This window comes from Theropithecus gelada, chromosome 5, assembly GCF_003255815.1.
Source record: "Theropithecus gelada isolate Dixy chromosome 5, Tgel_1.0, whole genome shotgun sequence".
In the NCBI taxonomy this organism is placed as follows: Eukaryota; Metazoa; Chordata; class Mammalia; order Primates; family Cercopithecidae; genus Theropithecus; species Theropithecus gelada.
Genome location: NC_037672.1, coordinates 5777757 through 5783819, shown reverse-complemented (window position 1 = coordinate 5783819; position 6063 = coordinate 5777757). Strand labels below are relative to the sequence as shown.

Sequence of the window (6063 nt, the reverse complement as noted above, 5' to 3'; positions counted from 1 at the left end):
CCCAAAATTCATACGTTGAAATTCAAACTCCCAGCATCCCAGAATGTGACCTGATTTGGAGATGGGGCCTTTGCTGAGACAGTCAACTGAAAATGAAATCATTAGGGTGGGCCTTAATCCAGCAGGACTGGTGTCCTTATAAAGAGGAGCGATTTGGAGAGACACACGCCGGGAGAGCGCCACATGAAGATGAAGGCAGAAACTGGGGAGATGCTTTCACAAGCCAAAGACTGCCCAGGCTTGTGAGCAAAAACCGCCTCCAGAAGCTGGAAGAGAAGCCTCGCAACAGATTTCCTCCCGGCGCCCCTAGAAGGAACCCCCGCTGCCAGCATCTTGATTTGGAACTTGCAGCCTCCAAAACTGTGAGATGATAAATTTCTGTTGTTGAAGCCACCCAGTTGGTGGTACCTTGTTAACAGCAGCCTTAGAAGCCAATACAAGTAAATAAAACACCAGAAAGATTTTCCCTTTCCCTGTATTGTGTTCGGATTTCCCTCTGCTCATAACGACACCCCTCGTATTGGCTTAGGGCCTACCATGATCTCCAGTGTGATCTCATCTTAACTCATGACGTCTGCACAGCCCTATTCCCAAATACGGTCAGAAGGACAGGTAGCGAGGGTTAGGACTTTAACATCGTTTTTGAGGATCCTGGTCAATCCATAACAGTCCACACTCGGGTTCCTCCAAATTCATGTCCTTCCCCCAGGCGAAATGCCTTCACCCCATCCTAACATTCCCCAAGGTCTTAAGTCTTCTAGGGTCAACTCTAAGTCCAAAATCTCATCTAACTCCCATTTTAACTCAAAGTCCCAAATCTCTGTCCTCCTCTGTTGTTTCAGGCCTTGCACAGAGGAGTGCTTGGTGAACATTTGGTGGAGGATACAGAAACCCACGTGGATTCCAGGTGGTGACTTTTGTGTCATTACAGAAGTCTAGTGCACATTAGGAAGACAGTACCAACCACCACCATCTGTTGACTTTCTCAACGTTTAGTGCACACCTACTGTGTGCATGGGTCCTGGGGACCCCACAGATGAAAACATAAGCACATGATCAGAATACAGTGTAAAGCTGGGCTTCATCTATTACAGTGGGTACCATACAGTTTTACACTCGCGTACCTAAAACAACCCGGACAAGGCACAGGATTGATTTTCAATTTTGTAAAACAGAGCAAAAGTGCTTTTATTGATGTTTCGTTTCTTTTTCCTGAGATCTTACCTCCCTAGACAGAACTAAAAACTGTTTTTATATTAAAGGTCTGTGCCTCAGACTTTAAAAATATCTGTAGAATCTGTAATAAAGTTATCCATTTCATTTATGATAATGGTCATTCTTATTTTCTCTTTTGTTCCTGATCAATCTAACTAGAATTTATAAATTTAACAATTTTCTCAAGAACTAACATTCCCTTTCATTGATGTTCTCTATTATTTTCTGTTCTGTTTCATTGATTTCAACTCTGATTTTTATTATTTCTTTTCTCCTTTTTGTTTCAGGTTTCATTTGGTCTTATTTTTCTAGTTTGTTAAGGTGAAAGCTGAGGTCAATAATTTGCCTTTCTTATTTTCCTTAAAAATTTGTTCGCCAGGTGCGGTGGCTCATGGCTGTAATCCCAGCACTTAGGGAGGCTGAGGCAGGCTGATCACTTGAGGTGAGGTGTTTGAGACCAGCCTGGCCAACATAGTGAAACCCTGTCTCTACTAAAAATACAAAATTAGCCGGGTGTAGTGGTGGGTGCCTGTAGTCCCAGCTACTTGGGAGGCTGAGGTGGAAGAATCACTTGAACCTGGGAGGTGGAGTTTGCAGTGAGCCAAGATTGTGCCATTGCACTCCAGCCTGGGCAACAATAATGAAACTCTGTCTCAAAAAAAAAAAAAAAAATGTTTTAGCTGAGTGTGATGGCTCACACCTGTAATCCCAGCACTTTGGGAGGCTGAGGCAGGCAGATCACTTGAGGTCAGGAGTTCATGACCAGCCTGGTCAACATGGTGAAACCCCATCTCTACTAAAAATACAAAAATTAGCTGGGCATGGTGGTGCACCTCTAATCCCAGCTACTCAGGAGGCTGAGGCAGGAGAATCGCTTGAACCCAGGAGGTAGAGGTTGCAGTGAGCTGAGATTGCACCACTGCACTCCAGCCTGGGTGACAGAATGAGACTCCATCTTAAAAAAAAAAAATTGTTTTAAAAACAGCTTTATATACTTCACATACAATTCACCCTTTTAAAGTATGTAAGTCACTGGTAGTATATTCTTAGACAAGTTCAACCACCACTAACATTAATTTTAGAACATTTTCTTTACCCCAAAAAGAAACCTATATTCATGACTTCAATTTTCTCCTTCCCCCAGCTCCTGGCAACCTATAGTCGACTTTCTGTGTCTGTAGTTGTCCCTGTTCTGGACATTTCCTATAAGTGGAATCGTATATGATCTTTTGTGTGTAGCTTCCTTCACTGAGCATAATGTTTTCAAGGTTCGTTCATGCTGTGTCCGGGCCTCCTTGCTTTTATGGCCAAATAATGCTCCATTGTGTGGGTAGACCACGCTGTGTTTATCCATTCACCATTGGATGGACATCCGGGTTGTTTCTCCCTTTCAGCTATTATGAATAATGCTGCCATGAACATTTACATGTACATTTTGTGTGGATGTATGTTTCCTCTTTTTTTTTTTTTTTTTGGAGATGGAGTTTTGCTCTTTTGCCCAGGCTGGAGTGCAGTGGCATGATCTTGGCTCACTGCAACCTCCACCTCTGGGGTTCAAATGATTCTCCTACCTTAGCCTCCTGAGTAGCTGATATTACAGGTGCCCGGCACCATGTGCAGCTACTTTTTGTATTTTTAGTAGAGACAGGGGTTCACCATGTTGGCCAGGCTGGTCTCGAACTCCTGACCTCATGATCTGCCCACCTTGGCCTCCCAGAGTGCTGGGATTACAGGTGTGAGCCGCCACGCCCAGCCTGCTTTCATGTGTCTTGGGGGTGTACCTAGAGAAGGAATTGTGGGGTTCTATAGTAGCTCTGTGTTTCACCTGTGAAGAACTACCAGACTGTTTTCCAGAGCAGCTACAGCATTTTACCTTCCCACCAGCGGTGTATCAGATTCTTATTTCTGCACACCTTCACCCACACTTATCTGCCTCTTTTTCCCCCTGACTTTGATTCTAGCCATTCAATGAATGTGAAATGACATTTCATTGTGGTCTTGATTGGCATTTCCCTGGTGACTAATAATGTCTAGGGTGTCTTCACGTGTTTGGTGGCCATCTGTATATTTTCTTTGGAAGAACGTCTGCTTAGATCCTTTGCCCATTTTTAAATTGGGTTGTCTTTTTATTGTCGAGTTACCTGAGTTCTTTACATATTCTGGATACAAAGCCCTTCTTAGAAATAAGATTTGAAAATACTCTCTCCCATCTGGTTGGTTATCTTTTTACTAACTTACTTTTTTTTTTTTTTTGAGACAGGGTCTCACTCTTTTGCCCAGGCTGGAGTGCAATGGCGCAATCTTGGCTCACTGCAACCTCTACCTCCCAGGTTCAAGCAGTCCTTGCACCCCAGCCTCCTGAGTAGCTGGGACTACAGGCACGCACCATCACACCTGGCTAATTTTTATATTTTTTTGTAGAGGCAGGGTTTTGCCATGTTGGTCAGGCTGATCTCAAACTCCTGGCCTCAAGTGATTGAACCGCCTTGGCCTCCCCAAGTGCTGGGATGACAGGCGTGAGCCACTGCACCCAGCCTACTTTCTTGATAGTGTCCTTGGGAGCACAGCTGTTTTGAATCTGCTGAAATCCAATTTCTTTCTTCTTCCTTTTGTTGCTCATGCTTTGGTGTCAAGGCTGAGAGGCTGTTGCCTCCATGAGGTCCTGGAGACGCAGCCCTCTGTTCTAAGAGCTTCATCATTCTAGCGCTTGCCTTTAGTTCTTTGTTTTTGAGGGAACAGAGGCCATTTAGCTTGGAGAAGGAGGGAGGGGTATGGTAGCTACTGGCAGACTTAGAGGGGCTGTCCTGGGATAGTGTCCAGAGAGCATTGGGACCCTGAGGACAGCTGGAGCCAGTGAGTGTGTGTGTGTGTGTGTGTGTGTGTGTGTGTTGGGGGCAGGGGTGAGTGGAGGGGTAGGGGAGTGGGATCTAGTTAGGCAGACCCTGTGTCAGCTCTAATGATCTGGGGATGAAACAGGCTGGGCAGGGAGGGGTCCTTTGGAGCTCTCGCCTCTCAGAAGCAGGACCCAAACCAACTCCCCAGCTCCCCCAGCATGTCCCCTCCAGCTTGAGGCAGGGCTGATGTGGGGTGGGATGGGGGAAGCAGCCCTGGTGAGTCAGATGGAGAACAAAGGGCCCACCTTGGTGGGAGGAGGGAGAGAGGAGGCCGAGGAGGGTGAACTGTGCAGACAGGTGGCCTGTGAGGGGTGTTGTGCTGCCCTCGGGCTCTGGGTGAGGCCTCTGTCCCACCGAGGAAGACCCTCCTTGCAGAGAACTCATCTTCCACCTTCCAAAACTTCAGGGCGCCGCTCAGGCACCTCACAGGATAACATCTTGGATAGCAGCAGCACTGGCTGTTCACAAGCATCTTGTGGTTTTTCAGAGCCCTGTCCCGCCCCTTGGGGCAACACTTCCTCCTGCCAGTCCCTCTCTCCAGAAGCCTGGTCCTCACATGGGCACCTTTCCTTTCCTCACCCTCCAGGTCGCCCAAATCCCATAGCCCTTATTATCACGTGCTGTGGATGCCAGTACACAGCCAGGCCACTGTCTCTGGGGAGCAACCAGGAGCTCGGACAGCCCGGGTAAAGGCTGCCATCCCAGAGCTGTGGGAAGGGAGGCCACAGGACAAGAAGGAAAGGAAGGAAAAGCCTGCGGAACCTGCAGTGCGATTGTTGGGGGAAGCCGGTGAGAATTTAGGCTTGAAGAGGGCAAGTACCTGTTTCTGCCTCCGCAGGACGCTGCTCTCAGAAGGCAAAGAGCTCTTGGGCTGGGCATAGTGGCTTACGCTAGTAACCGCAACACTTTGGGAAGCTAAGGAAGGTGGATTACTTGAGGTCAAGAGCTCGAGACCAGCCTGGCCAACATGGTGAAACCTCTTCTCTACTAAAAATACAAAAATTAGCTGGGTGTGGTGGCACATGCCTGTAATCCCAACCACTTGCGAAGCTGAGGCATGAGAATCACTTAAATCCGGGAGGTGGAGGTTGCAGTGAGCTGAGATTGCACCACTGCACTCCAGCCTGAGCGACAGAGCGAGGCTCCGTCTCAAAAAACAAAAACAAAAAATAAAAATGATTTAAAAAAAAAAAAAAGGGGAAGAGCTCTTGGTGGAAGGAAGCCCAGCTTCCAGTATTACCCAGGTCTCAGGGAAGCACTCTCTTGACTCTCTGGGACTCAGTTTCCCTATCTCCTGCTGTGAGGTGACCGTTGCTGTGGTCGATCCATTCAACCTCACCCTGAGCAATTTTGGGGGCTGGGCCCTGAGCCCTGTCCAGGGCCTCAGAGGCAGGGGCGTGATCCAGGGGCGTCTCCGCAGCGGCGGCGAGACAGGTCATGATAGTCCAATCTGTCAGTCTCCCAGATGGGGGCAGTGAGGCCCGGAGAGAGGAGAGGACTAAACCGTCAGCGGGACTGTGAGCTCCTGGAGGCAGGGCTGAGTCTTTTATTTTTCTTTTCATGTCTGTATCACCAGCACCCAGCAAATGGCGGGGCACACACGAGGTCTTCGGAAGCTGCCTGGTTGCTTTGGGTGCAGTGTTTTGTGATAGAATCAGAGTTAGAACCTGGACCTTTGCTTCCTGGCCCGCTTTCCACTGAGCCAGGCTCCGAGTTAATGGCAGGGAGGGCGGGGAGGTCCTGGGCCCCGCCCACCTGGGCTCCGCCCACCAGGCTCCCAATCACCAGCGCCCCGGCCCCGCCCTGCCCCGCCCTTGCCCTGAACCCCGCCCTTCCTTGGCTCTGTCCCTTCCCCGCCTTCGTCGCGGAGCCCGGCTCTAGCCTGGGACATCTCTCTGGACTCAGCCTCCCACAGTAGTGAGCCACCGTGCCCGGTCCCTCCTATACTCTTTTG

The 6063-nt window shown here is 48.9% G+C and overlaps 1 long non-coding RNA gene across 1 annotated transcript; it reads right to left on the bottom strand.

Moving 5' to 3' along the window:
• Positions 1-459: 459 nt before the first annotated feature.
• On the bottom strand, positions 460-5823 carry LOC112625296. The gene is made up of 2 exons (XR_003119555.1): positions 5710-5823; positions 460-1861 (listed from the first exon to the last, which is right to left on the bottom strand). It is a non-coding gene; the product is annotated as an uncharacterized LOC112625296 (long non-coding RNA).
• Positions 5824-6063: the final 240 nt, after the last annotated feature.